We start from the raw sequence: 24,897 nt of genomic DNA on the forward strand, positions 1-24,897 counted from the left end.
CAGCAAGAAAGTAGACGGCTATACAAAGGATAACAATTATATACTTATGTGTCACATTTTCTTACGTATTTATGGTGAAGTATTTTTTTATGGGAATAGTCAACATGCACTTATGGGTTTTTCGTGTTTTTACTGCAATTAGGGTCAGGGTTATTTTTATTAACTCTAAGGGCCCGATTCATCATTTACAATTTATTGAAGTCACTTTTTTTGTATTGTGGCATTCGCTGATTTTTTTTGTGCCAAATACTTCAAAATAATAAGAGCAAATTAAAAAATGCTCTTTATTTTCGACTTTTTATCTGCTTTTTTCAACTTTTCAACACCAAATGCAGCAAATCTTTTAACAAGTCACAAAAATGCTCCAAATCGAAAACTTTTCTAGAGTGAAAGGGAGACAAAAAAATGCAACATTTGGTAAAAGTCGCATTTCATGAATATGTCTAACTGGATAAGCAAAGTTTAAAAAAAAAGAAAGAAAACTTATAAAATGGCACAAAACGTATAGAGAATAAGACACACATATAAAAACCACTAAATAAGAGCAAATTACTCCAGAAAACTGGAGAAATAGCTATGATGAATAGGGGCAACAGTATGTCATTACAAAATGCAACAAAATAAAAAGCATTACAAAAATGCTTGAAAAAGTGATATTAATAATGCCTGAAATGCTGAAAAAAAGAGTGCGTGAAGGAGCCGTAAAATGAATACAAGAGAATAGATACTAATATCAGAGCTTAGGTACCCTTGGATACTTTACACTGACAGTACACTACATTGAGTGGACTGAGCCTTCACTTATTATCATTCCTGGGTTACAAACTGTATGATAGTGCAAAGCATTATTGACAAATATTCTGGTTTTTAGTTCAAAGTTAGAAGGATAGAAGAATTTCACGGATAAAAATTACAGTAATGCTATGTTGACACGCAGCATTTTTGCAGCATTTTTTCCTGCAGCCAAAAACTCTTGGCAGTAAAAACGCTGCATTCAAAATGGAGGTTTTACTTTAAATCAGGAGTGGGTGTATGGAGCAGGCTAACGGGGTAAGCTCGCCCCATACTCGGCAGGTAACGCCTATGTAATACAGCCAGGACCTACCTCTAATAATCGTGGGTGGAGCAAAGTTCCGCCAGCAATTGTTATCCTGTTAAATGCCGCTGTAAAACTCTGGCAACGGCATTTAAAGGGAATCTGTCACCCCCGGGCGATATCAGACCTCTACTATGGCCATACAGGGTATAGAAAAGTAAATCTATACTTACCTGTATGGCCTATAGCAGAGGTCTGATTGCAGAGAAAAGCACTTTAATTAATTTTTTTTTCCACAGGCTTGGCGTCTGCGGGACGCCAAGCAATCCCCGCCTATGTGCTTATTATTCCCCCAAATACCCGCCTATGTGCTTATTATTCCCCCAAATCCCCGCCTATCTGCTTATCATTCCCCTAAATCCCCGCCTCTCTGCTTAATTATCATATTCCCCTCCTCCCCTGCACGTCACAGGGCCCTGTGACAGGCCCTGTGACTTGCACTGTGCTCCCTGATCTCCGGGCATACGCAAAACGCCGCTCACATAGAGCGCTTTGCTTCCTCCCCGCCCCGTCTGCCTGTACACTGGCCACAGGGTTCTATTGCGCAGGCGCCGGAAAGTGACAGTGACTCCCCGATGCCTGCGCAATAGAAACCTGCGGTAGACGGGGCCGGGGTAAAGCAAAGCGAGCTCTATGTGAGCGGCGCTTTGCGTATGCCCGGAAGTCAGGGGGCACAGTGCAAGTCACAGGGCCTGTCACAGAGCCCTGTGACGTGCAGGAGAGGGGGGAATATGATAATTAAGCAGAGAGGCGGGGATTTAGGGGAATAATACGCAGATAGGCGGGGATTTGGGGGAATAATAAGCAGATAGGAGGGGATTGCTTGGTGTCCCCCGGACGCGAAGCCGGTGAAAAAAAGAACTGATTAAAGTTCTTTTCTCTGCAATCAGACCTCTGCTATGGGCCACACAGGTAAGTGTAGATTTACTTTTCTATACCCTGTATGGCCATAGTAGAGGTCTGATATCCCCCAGGGTGGTGACAGATTGCATTTAAAACGAGATGGAATGGGAACACATCATTCCATGCACCCATTGGCGTGCCTGTGACGAGATCGCGGGTCGATGATGGGTTGCTATGACAGCCAGCGGTCTGCTGAAGACCCCTGTGCTTGTCATTGCAGAGCTCCTTTGAAACCCAGCCCGTGGCCAGGCTTCAAAGGAGACTATGATTATTACTACATGCAGCGATGCTGTAGCATTGCTGCATACAGCACAAGTGATCAGACTGTCACAGCTTCAAGTCCCCTAAGGGGACTAATAAGAAAAGTGAAAAGTAAAAAAATGGTTTTAGGAAATATGAAAAAAATTAAAAAAACATAAAAGTTTAACTACACATATTTGGTTTTGCCGCTTTGATAAAAGTCCGATCAAATTCTAAAAATAATAAACCCAATCGGTAAACACCGTAAACAAAAAAAAATCAAGAATGACAAAATTATGATTTTTTGGTAACTGCAATTTCACAAAAAATGCTGTAACAAGCGACCAAAACGTCATATCTATTCCAAAATGGTGTCAATAAAATCATCGTCTCATCCCGCAAAAGATTATGTCGTCACACAGCTCCATCAACCGAAATATAAAAACATTATGGATCTAGGAAAATAGCGACACAACCCCAAAAAAAAATATTTTGCAAACTTCTGATTTTTTTCCCCACTAAAATAATAAAAAAACTGGACATGTTTGGTATCGTCGTAATCGTACAGATTCATATTGCAAGGTAATTTTTACCACAAAATCCTGCAAAAATCTGAAAGCACTGTCATGCTGAGGATTTAAAAAATGCTTCAGTGCTCAAATTCAGTCAGGAAAAAAAAAGTGTGAATGAGATTTCTGAAGTCTCATAGCATTTGTTGGCATTGTAAAATGCAGCTTTTTTCCTACAGAAAAAAAAGGCTGCAAAAACGCTGCATGCAAACATAGCCTAAAACCTTCAGCAAACTAGAGCTATAATGCATGAGAATTTGGCTCAGATGTCAACAGAATTCCGGTTATGTTACAAAGCCGAGTTCACAAATTGCAGTTCTATGGCTGCATCCTTGGGTAGACGAATAGTTAATATTGAACAAAATTGTGTTTCTTGTAAAAGCAAGGCAGTTAATCAAACTGATAGCCTCATTTATCTCCCATTACATAAAACCTTCAGACATTTGTGACCTTGAACATATTTCCAGCAGTTTAAACTGCAGGTTTCTTGAATCAATACTGAAGAACTTGGTAAAACTCTACGCCAAGGTCAAAACAAATGTGCGGTTTGTCTATCAGCTACACAAATATGAAGCGACTGCAGGAAGAAAGATCCTTCCTTTATATATCGAGACTTGAGAAATATCATTAAAGCAATTATTCACTCTAAAAATTATTTGTGCACAGAACTTCTTGTCCTAGTAATATTTAATGAGATTTTTTTTTACTATGATTCTTTTATTATTCTCTTTTATCTAGGTCAAGAAGTAGCTAGATTACAGTAGTCAAGTTATTTGACTATGGAGTTATATTTTGGTCAGAGACTCCCAGGCTATATGAAAATTTACAGCCCCTGCTCTCTTCTCCTTGATCATGTTTGCTCACATAAAGTAAGTCCCTATATTTGATCGTTTAGTGTCATAGAAACTGATCCCTCCCTTTTAGCACATGGCTATATATCAACACTGTCATAGAAAAAAATAAAATCCATAAGTTATCTCCAGAAGGAGAAAAGAGCTGACAATCTAAACCCCTTTTGGAAGTAAGACCTCACAATGGAACATATGGGAAAGTGAGAGATAATGCCTTTACATTCTTTTGTAGCAGAGGACTCCTGCAGTGGTCAGGTAATTAAACGGGAAATTCTCTGGGAAAACAGACAAGGAGGCTGAGATCTGTTTACAAAAAGGAGAACTGTCTCCCCCAGGCAGAAGCTCCTATGATGAAAGAATCTCTCCAGCCTTTGTGTCGCCATTGTCCAGATATGAATATTGGGGTTTTGTATTGATCCGATATTTATGAAACAAAGATTTTCAGCGCTGTAGCGAAGGGACAGACGTGACACATTAACTCGCATCACTGTGGGGCAACTAGAATTCTTCCAACTTAGTAACGGTCTTATAGATGGTGCAAACCAGGTAATATTTGATCTCTATGTAAAGGTAAAATCACAATAAAAAATATGATGTCAATATTTAACACGTGGAACCTTCAGAGGCAAAGATATCTTGTAAGTTGGTGATCTCATAAAATTCTAACAGACCCAGGACATCCCACAATTCGACCCCCATGAGGACATCAAGGGGAGGTATGTGGGTGTAACTTAGGAGCTAATAAAAAGCCAAGGCCAATTATGATCCTTGTTCAATGGCAGGAAGATAGATCGTTGTGTAGGCTTGACCCATGTTTTCACCGGCTGTTTTCTCAATTGAAGTGCTTCCTTTCGCTAAGCTCTGAGCCATTTCTGTGACCAGTGTTTAGTAAGTTTCTTTTGTTATCCTTTTTATTCTATGAAATTATATATATCGTATAATTTTGTTCCCATTTGTAACATCTTTTGTATATTTTTATAAACAATGCCTACTTTTCTAATCAAATATATGAAAACTGAATAGCTTCATTCTGTTTGCTCTATAAACCGCAACCCTAACGCCAAATGCTACCTGTAACGGGTGTCTAATCGGCCTGTAAAACAATTGGTGGTGGCAGCTAATAATCTTTCATGAGTTACTGTCAAGTTGGCAGTGACCGTAGCGAGGTATATATATATATATATATTATTGGATTCATATATATTGTTGGAATCGGTTGTATACTGTATATACAATATGCTCACTGTGAGTTCCCAAATAATCGGCCTAGTAGTGGAAACAGCCACGGCCTCCTCCATTAATCGTCAGTCAACTGCGTAATTGCCCTAACGATAGGGGGCAGCAGAGGGTTGTTTGTGACAAACGGCAATGACATATAGCTAGCATTACATTCATATAATTATACATGGGCAATTGCACCAACTTATGTGATCTATAATTCTGCATAAACTCCTTTCTTCTAAGATCAATTTTATTTTGCTCCTCCCGTCATTCCAAGAGACATAACTTTTGGTCAACATAGCTGTACAAGGGCTTGTTTTTCTTCTAAACAAGTTTTAGTTTTGAAGGATCCCATTTCCCTTTATCATATAATGTACTGAAAAGTGTGAACAAAATTCTAAATGGAGTGAAATAATAAAAAAAAAATACGGTACAATTGTTCTATGTTTTTAAGGGGTTTTGTTTTTAAGGCATTCACTGTGGGGTAAAAATTATACTGCAGGTCAATGCAATTGTGGTGATAACAAAGTTCTGTTTTTTTTTATTTATATTTAAATAAGTTTATTAAATCAATTAACAAGTTACAATATAAAAAAACTGAATAGGTACAAAATAATAAATACAGAGAAGGCACAGCTCACCTCTTAAAGGGGTTATCCGAGACTTTTTGTTTTTTTCCTAAGGGGCTAAGAACTTACTGGCAGATAATTGATAACTACTTGCCTGTTCTGCCCTGCAGCGATTTGTACTTGCTCAGAGGACGATTCTCCTGATTCCTTTGTTCTCATGTCAACAGAGCAGTTCTATACCTTCCAATCTGTTCTGCCGACGGGGCGTCACAGCCGACGTTATGCTGCTTGCCAGCCGACTCCGTGCAGTTAGTCAGAGGGAAGTCAGCTGTCAATCATCATGATGTCAGCAGGGATGCCCCTTTGACAGAACAGAGCGGAAAAGAAGGAACTGCTCTGTTGACGTGAGGTCAAAGGAAGTAGGAGAATCGCCAGCAAGAGTGACCCAAGACCACTCTAAGCTAGAACAGATGGTCACAGGGCAGAACAGGCGGGTAGTTCGCAACTAACTGTCGCTAAGTTCTTAGCCCCATAGGGGAAAAAAACAAAAGTCCTGGATAACTCCTTTAACCCCTTCCCGACCCGTGTCACACCGTTTGTGACATGGAAAACAGTTCGTTCCCGACCCATGTCACAGCGTCTGTGACATGGAGGGAAAGACCCCCTGCAGCGCCTGCGAGCGGGGTCGCTCAGGTGTCACAGTTGCTACTGCAACTGGACATCCTGAAGTCGACCCCCCGGGGGGTGGATTAACCCCCCCGTGCCTGGGACCCCTCCGATTGGCTGTTTCATTTTCACTTTTAATGAAACTGCCAATCGGTATGAATTAAATATTTCACCAATGAAAATTGGTGTAATATTTAAATCTGGGCATGGCCTGATGCTTACAGCATCAGCCATTGGCTGGGGGGAGTGTCACCTCTGTCCCCCCCTCCCCCCAGATCTGATTGGGGGGCTAGCGTCACATGGATACTAGCCCCAATCAGATGTGGAGGGAGTTTTTAATGATGGCCGCAACTGCCCATCCATGGATCGGGTGCCGGCCGTTGTGGACCCTCTGCTGCTGCCTCCTGTGGACCCTCTGCTGCTGCCCCCCCGTGGACCCTCTGCAGCTGCCCCCCCGTGGATCGCCTGCTGCCGCCGCTGATCGCCTGCTGCCGCCGCTGATCTGCATCAGGTAGTATTGCCCCCGCTCCCCCCCGACCCCCCCTCCACTCCACCCTGCCCCCTCCTCCACCCCCGACCCCCCCTCCACTTTCATACCTGCACCCCGACCTCCGCTCCCTCTGCTCCCTCTCCCACGTCTTCATCCACCGGCTGCTGCTCTCCTTCTGACAGCCGGTGGACTGTGATCACAGCAGCAGCAGGCTCAGTGTAAATGCCCTGCTCCTGTGATCAAACCCACCATCCCCCAGTCCCAGTGATATCACCCCCCACCTCCCAATAATCACCCCTCCCCCAGTGTTCACCCCCCCTGTCCCCAGTGTTCACCCCCCCTGTCCCCAGTGTTCACCCCCCCTGTCCCCAGTGTTCACCCCCCTGTCCCCAGTGTTCACCCCCCCTGACCCCAGTGTTCACCCCCCCAGTGTTCACCCCCCCTGTCCCCAGTGTTCACTCCCCATCCCCAGTGTGCACCCCCCCATCCCAGTGATCATCCCCCCCCCCCCGCAAACCCAGTGATCACCCCCCTTGCTGCTGCCGGCTCCTGCCCCAGTGATCACCCCCCTTGCTACTGCCGGCTCCTGCCCCAGTGATCACCCCCCTTGCTGCAGCTGCTGGCTCCTCCATCTCTTCAGCCCCCCCCCTACGCCTGACAGCCCCGTACGCCTGACAGCCCCCGTACACCTGACAGCCCCCGTACGCCTGACAGCCCCCTACGCCTGACAGCCCCCCTACGCCTGACAGCCCCCCTACGCCTGACAGCCCCCTACGCCTGACAGCCCCCTACGCCTGACAGCCCCCTACGCCTGACAGCCCCCTACGCCTGACAGCCCCCACACGTGACTGCAGAAGGTTACACCAAGCACACACACACACGTACACTCACACTATAATAAAGTTTCGATTTTTTTTTTTTTTTTTTACACACGCACACAGCACACAAAATGTCCCGCCCGTCCCACTCATCCCAGTCTAGGGCGTACTCAGCTTAGTAGGCTATGTCAGGTTGGTGTGTGTGTTGTAGTGTGTGTGTGTGTGTGTGGTGTATACACTACAATATACCACACCGCACACCAACCTGACATACACTACACAATGGTGTCCACTAACAAATTGGAACCATGTTGCGTTTGGAGAGTCCCTGTGTGCCCAAACATTGGAGCTCCCCAACAAGTGACCCCATTTTGGAAACTAGACCCCCCAAGGCACCTATCTAGATGCATAGTGAGCACTTGAAACCCCCAGGTGCTTCACAAATTGATTCATAAAAATGAAAAAGTGGAAAAAAAAACACTTTTTTATTTTTACGGATTAATTTGTGAAGGACCTGGGGGTTCCAAGTGCTCACTATGCATCTAGATAGGTGCCTTGGGGGGTCTAGTTTCCAAAATGGGGTCACTTGTGGGGGAGCTCCAATGTTTGGCCACACAGCGGCTCTCCAAACGCAACATGGTGTCTTCTAACAATTTGAGCCGACAATTTGTTAGCGGACACCATGTTGCTTTTGGAGAGCCGCTGTGTGCCCAAACATTGGAGCTCCCCAACAAGTGACCCCATTTTGGAAACTAGACCCCCCAAGGCACCTATCTAGATGCATAGTGAGCACTTGGAACCCCCAGGTGCTTCACAAATTGATTCATAAAAATGAAAAAGTGGAAAAAAAAACACTTTTTTATTTTTACGGATTAATTTGTGAAGGACCTGGGGGTTCCAAGTGCTCACTATGCATCTAGATAGGTGCCTTGGGGGGTCTAGTTTCCAAAATGGGGTCACTTGTGGGGGAGCTCCAATGTTTGGCCACACAGCGGCTCTCCAAACGCAACATGGTGTCTTCTAACAATTTGAGCCGACAATTTGTTAGCGGACACCATGTTGCTTTTGGAGAGCCGCTGTGTGCCCAAACATTGGAGCTCCCCCACAAGTGACCCCATTTTGGAAACTAGACCCCCCAAGGCACCTATCTAGATGCATAGTGAGCACTTGGAACCCCCAGGTGCTTCACAAATTGATTCATAAAAATGAAAAAGTGGAAAAAAAAACACTTTAATTTGTGAATGACCTGGGGGTTCCAAGTGCTCACTGTGCATCTAGATAGGTGCCTTGGGGGGTCTAGTTTCCAAAATGGGGTCACTTGTGGGGGAGCTCCAATGTTTGGCCACACAGCGGCTCTCCAAACACGACATGGTGTCCGCTAACAAATTGAATGGAAAATCGGCTCAAATTGTTAGCGGACACCATGTTGCGTTTGGAGAGCCCCTAATGTGCCTAAACAGTGGAGCTCCCCCACAAGTGACCCCACTTTGGAAACTAGACCCCCCAAGGCACCTATCTAGATGCATAGTGAGCACTTGGAACCCCCAGGTGCTTCACAAAATGATCTGTGAAAACAAAAAAGTACTTTTTTTTTCACAAAAATTTTCTTTTAGCCTAAATTTTTTAATTTTCACATGGGTAACAGGATAAAATGCATCCTAAAATGTATTGGTCAATTTCTCCTGAGTACACTGATACCTCATATGTGGTCGTAAACCACTGTTTGGGCACATGACAGGGCTCAGAAGAGAAGGAGCGCAATTTGACTTTTGGAGCTAATTTTCCATTCAAAAAGTAAAATGGCGCTCCTTCCCTTCTGAGCCCTGCCGTGTGCCCAAACAGTGGTTTATGACCACATATGAGGTATCAGTGTACTAAGGAGAAATTGACCAACAAATTTTAGGATGCATTTTATCCTGTTACCCATGTGAAAATTAAAAAATTTAGGCTAAAAGAAAATTTTTGTTAGAAAAATAAAAATGTTCATTTTTTTCTTCCATGTGGCTTTAGTTCCTGTGATGCACCTGAAGGGTTAATAATCTTCTTGAATGTAGTTTTGAGTAGCTTGAGGGGTGCAGTTTTTGGAATGGTGTCACTTTTGGGTGTTTTCTGTCATGTACACCCCTCAAAGGGACTTCAAATGTGATGTGGTCACTAAAAAAAATGGCTTTGCAAATTTTGCTGGAAAAAAGAAAATTTGCTGATGAACTTTGAACCCTTCTAACTTCCTACCAAAAATTTTTTTTTTTTCAAAAATTGTGCTGATGTAAAGTAGACATGTGGGAAATGTTATTTATTAACTATTTTGTGTCACATCACTCTCTAGTTTAGCAGAATAAAAATTCAAAATTTGAAAATTGCAAAATTTTCAAAATTTTTCCCATATTTTTGATTTTTTCACAAATAAACGCAAATATTATCGACCTAAATTTAATACTAACATGAAGCCCAATATGTCACGAAAAAACAATCTCAGAATCGCTAGGATCCGTTGAAGTGTTCCAGAGTTTTTACTTCGTAAAGGGACACTGGTCAGAATTGACAAAAATGCCAAGGTCTTTAGGGTCAAAATAGGCTGGGTCCTGAAGGGGTTAATAACCTCCTTATCGCTTATCCTGTACCTCTCTCTCATATTCTTTTTCAAAGTGTAGTCCCCAATGGCACATATCTTTGTGTCTAGATGGCATTACTTATTTAGTTAGGCACTGCACCAACTTCGGTATTTTCCATTTTTCCCAGGTTTTCTAATATCACTTTAACCTTATTTCCTGAAGGAATACAGGTTTTCAACCAGTTATAGAGAGCATGTTTTGCTGCCAAGAGTCACAAATGAACAATTTTTGGAACTTTCCTGGCAGCATGATGAAATAATTTCATTTGTACTCTGAAATTTTGTTGGTTTTAACAAAGATAAAACATAATTTCATCATTCTTTCAACTTGACCAAAAACAGTGGACAGGCCTTATACAGACTACATTTAGGACAATTATTAATGGGATACTGATGGCTGGATCCCCTAAGAATAATAAATGCAAAATAATTTCTATGTAATATTTTGAAGGATATTTTCTTCCAATTTTCTAATCATGGAAGGAAAAGACAATTCACAGTTTTGGGCTGCGCTAAACTAAATGTAGATCCTTGATCCAATAATATAAAAAAGTGGATTTTATTCCACAAGGCGTTTCCATGCTGGACTGCATCTTTCTCAAGTGGCCAGTTGATTTTTACACTTCAGAAAGACGCCAGTTCGGTGTGGAAACGAGCTGTGGAATAAAAACTGCTTTTTTGTATTACTGGATCAAGGATCTTCATTTCGATTGGTGCAGCCCAAAAACGTAAAATTATCTTGTTCTTCAAGCATCTTAGTGGAGTTCATTCCCCAGCTACGGGCAGCAGCAACCATTATTGAGCTTTCCCAGGACTTGTGCCTACACAACTCGCTCAGGTGAGCATATTAGCTGGACCTTATGGTCTGCTGCGCTCTGTTTCCCAACAATGTTCATCCACTTTTCTAATGAAAAATTTTTCTTATGTAAAGGCAACCGGTCACTTGCTCCAAAAAAATGAGTTAAATATCTTGTAAAAATCCCTGATTCTTCCGCTGTTTTCAGTTTGCGTTGTGTCGCTCCATTGCAGTGATATTCACATTTGTTGCTTTCAGAGCGTGGTATTATTATACTGCTTTTAAAAATTGAGAATGTTAAAAAAAAATTGGCTTGTCTCTCCATTTTCTAAGACACATGAACATGTGAGAACTTGCTGTTTTTTTTTCAGGGCAAGCTGCAGCTAGTATTAGTATTACTATGGAGTACATATTGCTGATTAGTTTTTATTCCACTTTTGGGGGAGGCGAGGTATCTGAAAACAAATGTATTTTTTTTTCTCTTTATAGTGTTTCAATTTTGAAAGATCAGACTTTTACAGATGGATCAGTACCAAATATGGTTTTTGCTTTATTTCCAGAAAGGCTAAAGTAGGGGTGATTTAATTTTTTTTTATATATTTATTAAAAATGTCTTTAACTATTTTTTGCATTTTTTAGTCCTAGAGGACTTATACCTGAGATGTTTTATTGCTTGTACAAAACACTGGTACCTTAGTATTGCAGTCTGTTGTCAAATTACATTCTTGTGACTTTTCAAAATAATCTGTAATGTCTGTGTATATAATGAATAATATTATTTCTGGCAACTAAATTACTGTATTCTGCATTTTTAGCAGTTTTCACCCTGCACTAGAAGCCTCAAAAGTATCTTATTGTGCCTTGCTTCTTCTTCTCCCCTCTACATAGCTGAAGGTGTAATTTGACCACTCAGTGCAGACAGATTTACAGGCAAATTTGAGCAGTTTTTGAGATTAAATGATCAGCACAGGAGACAAAAAGTGACTGATAAGTGGAGAAAGAGGCATTCATCTCTAATAAGATGTATTACAAAGTTTATTATCCTCACATGTACTGAAGATTTATTAGTTACATAATTCAACCTTTCTCCACCAATTATACAATCTCTATCGCTAGATTATTTATAGCACACAATGTCATTTGTTGTGAGAAAAGCATCCAGTCCTTTTTTTAAATGATGTTATAGTGTTAGGGGGAGCGGTTGCAGACAACTTTATTTAATGGAACGCAACCGACCCCGGGGTCCGCGATGCAGCTTAGAGGACTGCTGCCGAACACTTCCCGGGTGGAAAGGCAAACGACAACTAAAAGATAAACCCTTCCGTGTTAACTACACACCGGACAGGGTATAGCGGTACGCTCTATCTCCGTTTACTGCACGGAGGAGAGAGCGACCGGCGACGCACCTAACAAATATCTTAGCCCTTCGTGTTAACGCACACGGAAGGGTAAGACGGTATGCACAATCTCCAAGAACCGCAGGGAGACGTGCGTCCGTGGGAACAGCAGTAGCCCTGTCTTTGATACAGGCGCTACGCTATGGGGATTGGCGCTAAAGCGGTTCACACAATCTCCAAGAACCGCAGGGAGACGTGTGACCGGACTATGAGCAGTAGCCCTGTCTTCGGTACAGGCGCTACGCTATAGGAGACGGCGCTAGCGTGCGGGTGATTCCCGCCGGGTAATCGAGCACTCAGTCGGCGTGCTACCGGACTGAGCAAACCCGCTCTATTTAGCTCACAGGCGGCTCGGAATGTAAGGTGAACCCCCTGGTTAGAGCCAGTCAGCGAGGCGAAGCTACCTGCCTAGCTAAAACTATGGCTCTTTGAGCCCGGCCTGCCTAACTAAAGCTATGGCTCTTTGAGCCCAGAGTAAGCGTGCACACCAAACAGCTAGCTCAAATGATCTGAGCGCACCGCCATGTTTGTGGGCGGGCCTTTTAAAGACTAAGCCCTGCCCAGCGACGCGCTATTGGTGACGTTACCCGTGAACCAATCAGGGAGTGCCAGGTCACCGAGTCAGGTGGGTGCCAACCCACCAATCATGATCCGACAGGTCACGGACATGCTCAGTGCGGCGAATCCTGGACTTAGAATCCACGAGCCCTGTCTCCCTCTGCAGCCTATGCTTAACACTGCTGGGCAAAAATGCCTGGGAGACAATCTGCAGGGCTTGTGGAACAGCTAGGCGTTGGGACTGACAACAATGCTGAGCAGTATCAGCCCTGGCTGGCCAGGAATGGGAGACCACAGAAGGTCCTGGACCCATTTCAAATCCAGCCCCAGACCAATGCCTAACATATAGGGTCTGCCATTACTACCTCTTGTGGTAGGGCATTGCACAGTCTAACTGTAAAGAATCCTTTCCAAAGGTCTTTGGCAGAAATAAATCACATGCCAATCCTTTGTATTGACTGCACATGTACTTATACATATAAATGAGATCTCCTTTGAGATGTCTTTTTGTCTAAGCTAAACAAGTCCAATTTTTTAACCTCTCGTTATAGGAGAGGGCTTCCATCCGTTGTAATAATATAGCTGCCCGCCTTTTAACTGACTCTAACTTCCCAATATCTTTTTTAATCATTATTATTATCATTAATATTATTATTTATCATTACGCCATAAATGTTACTACAGTCTCTAACTGGAGTAGTATTTCTGCAAGGAGGCGCACGCCAATAAGATGTGCCAAAATAAGTGACGTACACATCTTAATGAATTTGGCACATCTTATTCCTGCACACCCCTCATTAAGACTGGCATACAAAATTAATCCGGATCTGAGCCTTTGTTAACAACTTATAACACCAGACAATATCTACTTCAGATCCTGTTATCAATGACCTCTCCTTGACTATTTCTGCACACAGTTTCTCTGTAGCCACCTTTCCACATCCTGAGTGCTTCAGATATGTCTAGTCTGATGTTTGGGGATTAATTACACCTTTCCAACATCCTCAGCAATGTGTAGAGCCAAATCCATTGATTTTTTTTGTACTCTGCAGAAAAGGAAAAGGGTGAAAACATTAAAATGGAGGTGGAAGCAGCCCCTTAAACATGGCCATTTCCTTTCCTAAACTGAGAGGATAAGCATGCACCTAGCAATTTCACAATACAAATGTTCACAGAAATTGACTTTAAGAGGGAAGCAAATATCAGAAAAAAATAAATATGATTGTACCTTTCAGAATCGTACATATCTTAATGCTCAAATACATGGATGTGGTTGTTTCTATAGTATGTGCATGCAGCTTCTATAATCCTGATTCAAATGTTTTCACTTGGCTTACACAAATATCATTAAAGGGGTTATTATGTTAACATCACTACCACTTTTTATAATAAAAATGGTTTTGGAAACCAGCAGCTGATGTATTGGTGTTAGCTGGAGCCAGAGCTGCAGCTCACATAGGAGGGATTTCCATGAGGGGTCCTAATATTCTCTATGATATTCATATGACCCACTAGACAATAGAACAGCATTTTAAACAGAAGCTTGTGGTTTTCAATCCAACCTGGACACTGCACAGTGCAGCCTCCAAAGTCATAGTTATTCTATGAATAAGGTCAATTATGACAGAAACGCGTAAGAATCACTCTGTATTTTTCAATCATGGATATCCCTGTTTTTAACTGATGAAATAATCGGAAGTTTTATTCAAGTACCGATCCCTTTTTCCTGTTTTTGCTCATATAGAAAGTGGTTGCTTGATGCATCCAGGGCTGTGTAGTCAGTAAGCCAAACCTCTAACTCCTCAATTTCCCTGACTTCCCACTCCCAACTCCGACTATATCATACATGGCTCATGTTTAAGTGATAAATTAACTGTAGTAAAATGGTAACATCAAGCTTTTCATCACCATTATCATACAAGAATTAAGCTATTTAGATAGAACATAAAATAAACAGTTTCCTGTTCACTCTAGCAGTTCTGAGATGAGTGCAGACATTGTTTCCTAGTGCATTTTACCTCTGATCTGTAGAGGAAGAGCTTCATTACCGAGCATGTACATAAAGTGCAGCACAGATTCATCTCAACTAAAAGCCTGGATCCTTAGATCAGGAATAGAACAGACATTTATAGGACATTTCATAACTTTCCCAAATTCTAATGAAAAAATATTCAGCACATACTGCATTTAACTACTGTACCCAATTTGTATATATATTTTAGGAGTCGGTCCATTTATACAAACTCCGACTCCACCAAAATGGACACCGACTCCTACTCCACGACTTCTCAGCAATAGATGCAACAATAACTTTTATAAACGCTATCTATGAAATAATTTAAAAAAGGCTTAAACAGAAATATTTATGTTTTCCCCAGTACTCATTTTGTTTTAATTTATTTTCAGATTATGCACATCCACAGGCTTGGGTGCCGGTTCAAAACATGTGTCATCTTCCACTTGTTATGCGCATCAAAACGACAAGTATTAGAAAAATGACTATTTACATAGTTATTATACTATTACGCTCCATCATTATTGCACAAATGTAATTGCAACCGTTATACCTCCTATAATTACGCCACTAGTTGTTCATTTGGAGACTCAGACCTTCATCTCACACCGTGATTTTTTGATGTGTTTGCTCTCCAGTCAAACTGAGATTCAATACAACCACAAGATCAGCAATGTGCCAAATTACTTCAAGACTTAATATATAAGAGATCTTATTTTTGCATATTATGTGGACACAATTTCACACCCTTTATGTTGTACATATGAAAGAATAAAATATGTAACAGTTCTGATGTCTCCATGCTGAAGAGGTAAATGACTGCAAAACAACATGTAAAATTCTTTACAAAAGGACAAATGTGCCATAGGGAAGAGCGAGCAAATTCACACACACTCATAGTTCACCTTCTTTAATGGCTATTCTAAACAAAAGTCGCTAGTCCAAAAAGGCATAAGGAGCAATGAGGCTATAAACATGGTATATGGACTTGTAATATGGCACCCATAAACTTCTCTGTACTTTTTGTATATCTTCACTTCCAAAAGCAGGCATACAGAGGTTGTCTTTGTCTGATGCAGTATGTATCCAACAAAGATTTGTGGCATGCTTCATTGAATACCGTATGAGGAAGTTATTCACCTACCAAAACATTTTTCCTAGGGAAGACTATATTCATCACAGAGCAGCTTATGGAAGCACTTTGACTAATATTAGAAATCAAAGTGACTAACTGCCCTCATGTTACGCCCACGCCCGGACTGACTGGCGTGAGCGTGGTTAGTGGTCCCACTGGGCCTAGAACCGACGAGTGCCTGGAGGGGCGTGTCTAGGGGCCCCGCCAGATCCGACCACGAACACACGGCGGCTTAATCGACTCCGTGGTCCGAGGAGGGACATGGGAGGTGGCCCAGGTGCTACTCCAGGTCAGACCCCGGTCACAGCTGTTGACCCACACCGGGGAATGCAGGAACGAGCAGGTTAGGCTGGTATGCAGACAGGTGGGTACTGGCAGGCACGGCTGGTATGCAGACAGGCGGGTACTGGCAGGCACGGCAGGTATGCAGACAGGCCGATACTGGCAGGTAAGAAAGCAGGCTGGATGGGGACCAGTACAGACTGGGATACAGGAACAGAGCAGCAGGTGCGGTGGACAAGCGGAGCAGAGCAGAGCCGCAGGCGCGGAGGACAAGCGGAGTATAGCAGAACCTCACGCGCGGAGGACAAGCGGAGCAGAACAGAGCAGAACTGCAGGCACGGAGGACAAGCAGAGCAGAGCGGAACCACAGGCGCGGAGGACAAGCGGAGCAGAGCAGAGCGGAACCACAGGCGCGGAGGACAATCCCCCCAGCACATTCACTGTGCGCTGCGGGGATTTGCCGGTTTCTGAGCCGGGACCTGAGGATATGTGTGAGTTATACATACTCCCGGGCAGAGCCTGTCCAGTGGGCGCGGCCTCCCTCCATACACTCTATACAAGTGTATGGAGCCAGGTCACACCCACTAGCTGGGCACTGGCCCGGTAGTATGTATAACTCATACATATCCTCAGGTCCCGGCTCAGAAACAATTTAAAAGGTGCATTTTTCTTATGAGAACACTATGGGTCAAGCTATTGTCAAACTCGAAATACTAAATAACAGTATTTTATATTTTTAAGCAAAGGAAAATTGACAATTTCCTTCCTGCCTACCACTCATTAGTATATGTTCGAAAGCCAAATGCAACCTCTAAAAGTTTTAATTTAGATACATCATAAAAGCGCTGAAAACATCTATATCATCGGTTCTCTTACTGAAATACTAGAAGGCAACCCTTGGAGTATCCAACCATTTTTTCCCAATTTCTTTCAAATTTGTGCAGTACATTTCTTTTTGATACACTGCTTTTTCAAGTCTTATTATGTTATTTATTAATTCTGCAGTAGTAAGGGAACTGAAATCTACCCAGTGTAAGGCAGGGCTGTGGAGTCGGAGTCATAGTTAGAGTCGGAGCCCATTTTGGTGGAGTCGGTATAAAATGAACCAACTCCGACTCCTAAAATATATAGTAAATTGGGTACAGTAGTTCAAGGCAGCTTGTGGGGAATATTTCTTTCATAAGAATTTGGGAAAGTTATGAAATGTCCTATAAATGTCTGTCCTATTCCTGATCTAAGGGTCTAGACTTTTAGCTGAGATGAATCTGTGCTACAGTAAATTTATCACTTAAACATGAGCCATGTATGAGGGAGTCAGCGTTGGAGTCAGTGTCATGGAAATTGAGGAGTCAGAGGTTTGGCTTACCGACTCCACAGCACTGGTGTAAGGCAAGTAATTTGTGAGCTTGGAACAAAATAAGAAGTATACCTATCACTATCGGGGACTCGGGGTCCATCTCCTCTTCTAGTATACCCAAAATACACACGCCTGGATCTAACCTAGGTTTTATATGATGGACCCGTTCTATCAGAGACGACCTTTTTCCAAAATCCAAATCCTTACCACACCTTGGACACAGTGAATTGGGCCTAATTCTCATTTTAAGGAGTAAACTAAGGGTTCTGTACACTCTATAAATTAGGTATAATTGAGAGACGCTGAGACTCGCTCAGTGACAACCTAGGAATGGATTCCAGGATATTTTCCCCCATTCCATCTGATATAGGCCCAACGACTGCTTCCCATTTGGATTTAGCAAAAACTGACACCATTTTAAAAACAGCACCCCTCAACATATTCAAAACCATTATCAGATAGTTTATTAACCCTTCAGGTGCTATTCAGGAACTAATGCAAAGTGACATGACAGTAGCATCTAAGCGGTTAAACAGCCATGTTCGGTGCCAACACCGATCATGACTGATGCAGCAGGGTGGCTATCATGTATAGTGTTGAGCGAATTTGTTCGGCATTTCAAATTGAAGTTCGGGGTTCCGACTTGTTTGTGGCAAAAAATCGGCTCCGCCCATAAACATCCCTGATTTGCCATATATTATCTATGTAATGATGTGTAAGTTCAGTTAAACACTTCCCGATCATCATGTTCTACAGTTTCAAATGCCGTTCCGATCCCACGTGACCACTCCTCTTCTTTGCCCGCTTACACAGGGACAGTAAAGTGGGGTTGAGCTACTTTCTTAAATGTAAGCCTATGAAGTCTCGGAACGAAACCTTAGTCTGTTTGCAGGTCACGTGGGCCAGGAAAGGAATGGAGTTGCACTAAAAGCCAGAGGCGATCGGTAAGTATTTTAATACATTCACATCATTATATAGCTTATATGGACGGATTTTGAAGTGAAAATTTTGATGGGACATCTTTTTTAACAAATGAAACTATATGTCGAAATAAGAAGTACGGTTTATTCAGTTATTTAAAAATATAGCTGCGTTTTGATTGATAGGTTTTATAATCCTCATATACATCTGGGAAAATGTGGTCTTGCAGCACAGTCTGTCGACACCATATGTTGGACGCGATTATCTCCCATTGCCAGTCTATCTTTTCCTTCAAACTGTCTAACGATTAAAATACAGCAGATACGGGTTTTCCTTTTAAAAACAGTGAAGATATTAAATGATAACTACAGATAGGTAAGCATCACACTGCTTGCAGACTATTACCACTGCTGCCAACATCGCACACCACCTAAAAAGCTTTTTACTATTTAAAAATGAGCAAGAATAGATTTGCAGAAGATGAAACTGCTAGTTCCAGGCTTGTTCCATTTGATTTACTGGTTTACTTATTAATAGGAACATAGCCACACATTCTAATTGACTTTCTATTAATATTTTAGCAAGAGACATAACACTCCGAAGTACAAATAAGAAGAACAATGGCAACAGGGTAGACAAGTACAAGCGGCAGTGTTTAGTATCTGATTCTTTACCGCTACAAACCTTCAGAGCTGGTTCTGTTGTTCTCGTGGTCAATCTCTGTGTGAAATGTTTCCTGCGAGATTTCGATTAGCATTTAATGTCGCTGTTCTGGCATTCTGGAAGAAAAAAAATGGAAAAAAAACAAACCTTTTTATAGCTTTTCTATAAAACTGAAATAGTGGGCACACATCCGATTAGAAAATCAGAAAAAGCTTGCAGGATTATATAACACACTGCCTACATACTCAACAGGACTGTGCACAGGATGGATTCAGTAACATCTATATGCCAATTTCAGATGGCCATATTGTGACTACATGTTGGGGTCCGTATTGTTGATGATAATGGATGCAACTGGCCCCTGAGTGGTTTAACAAGATGGAACTTAACTCACAATGCAACTACGGGGTGATCTAAGTTTTGTTTAGCAGAACCATGGACAGTCTGCTATATATATCTTAATACAGTTAAAGTCTAAGGGGGAAGATTTGTGGAGAGTGCCATGCCATGTGTGCTACGTGTCTGCAAATGGGGTGTCTGGTTTGGGTTATTATCCTAAGTCATGTGGCTAAGCTTGTTAATGGGTCGATATTTACTTTTAGGATTGCTAGATCAAATACGTGGTGTTAGAGTTCAAGTCCTTTTACTCTCTGAAGAGGTTATTTGCATATTTAAATTCCCAGAGGAGCATTGCATGGCCTATAAGTCTCCTTACGCCAGCTTGGCATGCTCCTCAAGGAGAAATGTTCCCTCTCAAAGGCCTCTCACCTAACCCAATCAGATCTTTTGTTTTGCACTGATAAAAGGCAAACTCCCCGAAACAAGTGTCTGCAAAATGGAGCATCTGGTTTGAAGTCTTATCCTAAGTCATGTGGCAAGGCACATCAAAGGGTTGATATTGACTTTCAGGATTGCTACATCAAATAGGTGGCACTATAGAAGCAAAACCGCAAAATTACAGAGTGACTGGTCAGTCTACAATGGACACCAATGGCACCTTATGGACCCCACTGACATATACTGGGGTCTGTCAGATTGCGTCTTGGTGTCAGCTGCTTTGACGAGTAAAATATCTCTGCATACTATACTATTCTTATGTCATATGGCAGAATCTGCTGCAGGGACGCCATAGAGGACTTGAACAGAGCTTTCCAAGTAGCAGGAAGGTCAGTTAGAGTAGAGAAATATGTGATTCATTAGCGATTTAATGAGGTCACGTTTCTTTTTTTGCCCTGTGAAATTTGCTGAAGTTTTTTGCATCAAATTCTTCAAAATGGTGCACTTGGTTCATGACTTTGGTGCAAATTTTAAAAAAAAATGCTATTTATTTTTGTTTTTAACTGTTACATTTGTCGCATTTGCATCACATTGAAGAATCCACAATTAACCTTACAGTAGACAGGAACTCAAGTGAGATGCTCAAAAAAATGTGAAATTTGAAAAAGTCGCATTTTATGAATCGGTCTAAAAACATTTGAATAAGAAAAGTTTTCGAGAACATATATAAAAAAAAAGCCAACTTTAAAAATAGTGAAAAACTTGTAGAAAATAAGACGCAAATATTGAAATCACTAATAAAGAGTAATAATGTTAATGAATCGCGGCCATTTCCTTTGGGTAATATACATCTCACAGTACATCACAATTTATCAGTGAACATTTCTTCATAAATGATCAAATATGGAGTAATTATAGATCCTATAACACAATAACAAACACAATCCTAAACTGAACATTGTCTTGCTATTCTGCTATTACTTTCCTCATTGTCCTCGTTGCTTTGCAAACATAAAAACAGGCATTTAAATAATGAAGGAAATATTATTTTCTGTTTAACAAATGTTGAAATGCAGTACACATTTTCAATATCAAGCTCATACATATTTCATCAGTCTACTACCAATCACACATTTGTTAGCTTTTTCTTTCCTTTTCTCTTTTTTTATGTCCTTAGCGTGCCCAGGAATTTCAGATTTAGAGTATTGAAATGCAAGTTGCTGGCGTCAGCTATCTGTGAAGAAGTACCACCAAGTAAAATATGAGCTGGGTAGCGCAAGCAATAAGAGCATATTGTGAATAAAAAATAGCTCAAAGGATATGAGCATTTGCAGCTTATTGTATTTTACACTGAAACTGTCTATTCTGTAATAAATAGTAATGGCATAAACACCTACAATACAATTTACAGTACAGAATAAAGTCAAATCACCCACCCATAAATGCTACAACTAAATAATAGCCAAAAGTGTCCAAAGAAAGGAGATATGTGATGCTAGTTACTATTCACAGACAAGCCATGAGTCAAAAGTTCCGAAGTCAAATACTAAGAGAGCACAGAGAAAGAAAAAGGTGTAGGCAGGTCATGGTCCGAGATCAGAATACCAGTAAGCTAGCGGATCAAAGCAAAGGGGCTAGGCAAACGGATGGTCAGAGCAAGGTCCAAGGTCAGGCAGCAACAGATCAACAAACAGAGCACAGAAATATAAGGAAAACATGCTTGGACGAGCAAATTCTACGACTTGCAGAGATCTGAGACTGATAGCTTAGCTAAGTAGCTGGGTAATCACTTCGAACAGGGAACACCTGAAGGAAACTCAGCACCTCCTAGTCTCAGATTGGAGGGCTGAGCTGTCAATAAAAATACCGACAGGTCACCACGCCCCTGAACTTGATTGGAATACTGAACTGTCCATCAAAATACTGACAGCTCAGTACACCACTGCATTAGATTGGACGACTGAGCTGTCACTCGCCAAACTGACAGCTCAGCACAACCTGATTCCATAGGGCAGCAAAACTGTAACTCATTGCGTCCAAGACACACTTAGCGGAGGAATCGTGACAAGATACTTATATACTAACTTTCTGTATTTTTGTTGCTGCAATGTGTATCTGTTAAAGAGTAACTAAACTTACAATAAATTGTAATATTTTTGTTGAAATTGGAAAGTTATGAAATTTTGCAAATCACTTTTTTAGAAGATTTTTCTTCATTCCTGTAATAAAAATGTAATGTAAGTGGCTTTCTCTCCCTTGCTTTTCCCCAGTCTATTTACCTGTCTTTAGCTGCACTGGTATCAGAAAGTACTTATTTGGAGTACAGATGATGGCAGTTATAGGGTCAGCAGCACTTGTGTCTCACTAACTCTGGGGATAAGCCTGCTGCAGAAGATTGTTCTGATAAGCACAACACTCAGTGGAGGACATAGGTGCTGTCCATGAGTGTTGTTGTGCTTTTCAGAGCAATCTTCTGCAGCAGGCTTATCCCCAGAGTTAGTGAGATACAGGTGCTGCTGACCCTATAACTGCCATCATCTGTACTCCAAATTAGTTCATTCTGATCTCAAAGCAACTAAAGGCAAACAGATAGATTGGGAAACAGCAGGGATTTGGAAGCCACTTACATGCAATTGTTTACAGAAATGAAGACACATCCCCTAATAAAGTGATTTGCAAAGTTACATAATTATCCATGCAGGATAAAATGATAAAAATACTAATAAAAGTCTAGATACTCTTTATGGCATGCTGTATCACCGTGCTTCTATGAGGGAACGGTGGTGACATCACAACTTTTTTATCATAGGTTTTTAGTCAGGTAAGCTGCTGGGACATATCACCTGGTTTCAGACAGAACGGCTCGGTGTGACACATCATATATAAATTAGCTGCTGGATATGAAGAAATCCATATATTTATTTTGCATAGGGACTCTCTGTTGTTACTGTCCACCCTTTGTGTCATTAGCCACGTGAGACATGACCTCGGAAATACATTTTTACATTTACACAATTTTTACAATATTTTCTTCTCATATCTAGCAAATCACAAAGTCAACAGATTTTAAATCCAGGCCTGGGCCATACTATGTCATTGTGCTTCAGTACAACTCATAAACTGCTTCTGAAAACTACAAAATGTACGATCATAAATCCTGCCATCACATAAACAGCTGCAGAAACATGGCTAGATATCAAATTTTACCATCACTATACAAATCACCTGAATCACTCAAATATATAAAATAACAAATAAGAAAATATTTTTAGAAAGTTTTGGGTTAAACTCCAGTATTTAAAAAATATTATATAAATATACAAAAATATGATTATATGTATCTATATATATATATATAAACAAATTTTAATTGCAATTTATTTACGAGTTGAAAGACAATTCTGCTTAAAAATTGAAAAATAAAATCAATATTTATTGGAAATTTTAGTAATCCTCACCCCCGTCATCCTAACTTTTGATTACAATGAAGATAAACTGTGGCACTAGATCAAAGAGAGTCCTCTCCTGACACTGCTGGATTATGGGATGTCAGGGGTCGACAAGGTTCTAGGTGTACTGGCTACCTTGGTAATGGGATCTGTCCAGCTCTGGCATTGGTTCTCATTTTTTAGCTAAGCATCAATGGAGAGGGGGGCGTTGAAGTCTCTCACTTGTGCTCCTGAGGTTTGGCCCCATCGAGCAGCACTGTAGTCAGATTAGGAGAAATTTGCTGGAGAGATATTATTGGAATATTAATGAAACAGTGTTTGCTTTTTAATATGATGAGATATGATGTAGCAGCAGGTCATCCCGGTTTACGCTTCAGTATAAGCCTATTATAATCAGATAAAGTGCGCAGTTGAAGGGTTAAAATGAATCCAGCAGATGGCTCAGCTGACACGTATAGCTGCCATTAGCTAAAAGAATGGGAGGGGAGTTATAAAACTATCTGTCTGAATTATTTATTCTAATAGAGTGATCTGATCTCCTGAAAGGAAAATCCTATGAGGAATAGCCAAATGTTAGCGGAACATTTGCATTTCCAGCCACGTAATTGTTTAATGTTGGGCTCCAGTTTATATCAATCGTTTGGCCTCTGTCACTGAACACATTAAGTCATAATGACAATATAACTATATCTAGGACAATATAACTATATCTAGGAGAATATAACTATATCTAGGACAATATAACTATAGTGTCACGGGCATGTTTAGTTCTCATTTTGCAAGGATGAAATTCAAACTCATTTTTTGCAAATAGATAATTTCATTGCATGCTATGTTTTGGAAGACTGAGATATATAGAATAATATGAGTGTTTGAAAATGTTTAGGCAAAATTGACCAATTTCAGATGAAAAAAGTCAAGACCAATAGAATGATGAAAAGGAATGCTACAGCCCCTTTAAATTGGTTTTTCCACATACAAAGAACATTTAAATAAATAGATCCTGGATTAAAACTAACTTTCACAATTGGATGTGTTAAAACCAGAAAATGTTCCTGTGCTGAGATAATCCAACATAAGAAAACCAACAGCTCACCACACCTGTAATGGCTTCATCCAGGGTCCTCGGCAGCTTGAGCACTGCTTGTCAATATATTCCATTAAGAGAAAAGCCAGCACTCCGTCTTTCTTGATAAAACTCTGTTTATAGTAACTGTATTCCATACGTGTGAAAACCACTGAACACAGGTCATCAAACACGGACGCGTTTCGGAAGTAAACTACCTTATTCATAGCTAGGAATAGGAACATGAATAGCTATATGATATGAATAAGGAAGTTTACGACTTTCAGGGGTTTTAGCATGTATAGATGAAAGTTACAATAAACACAAAGTTTTCTCAAGAAGGACGGAGTGCTGGCTTTTCTCTTAATGGAATGTGATGAGATAATCTTATAAATGTGCCCCTGTTGTGTACTGTGCAATGTCTGTGTCTGACCGTACAGGAACATGG

The 24,897-nt window shown here is 41.2% G+C and overlaps 1 protein-coding gene across 8 annotated transcripts in view; it reads right to left on the reverse strand.

Moving 5' to 3' along the window:
• Positions 1 to 24,897, reverse strand: part of SRRM3 (serine/arginine repetitive matrix 3) — a 598,168-nt gene that overhangs the window by 476,504 nt on the left and 96,767 nt on the right. For 6 of the 8 annotated variants that reach the window (XM_073665425.1, XM_073665431.1, XM_073665424.1 and 3 more), the window contains one exon: positions 19,179 to 19,273. The exons of the other annotated variants lie outside the window; for them this stretch is intronic. The gene's annotated coding sequence lies outside the window, so the exon portion shown is untranslated. The remainder of the gene's footprint in view (positions 1 to 19,178; positions 19,274 to 24,897) is intronic. 8 annotated transcript variants of the gene reach the window in all.

The sequence above is a fragment of the Phyllobates terribilis genome, unplaced genomic scaffold (genome assembly GCF_046119375.1).
Source record: "Phyllobates terribilis strain yellow unplaced genomic scaffold, ASM4611937v1 Scaffold_2__4_contigs__length_985480577, whole genome shotgun sequence".
In the NCBI taxonomy this organism is placed as follows: Eukaryota; Metazoa; Chordata; class Amphibia; order Anura; family Dendrobatidae; genus Phyllobates; species Phyllobates terribilis.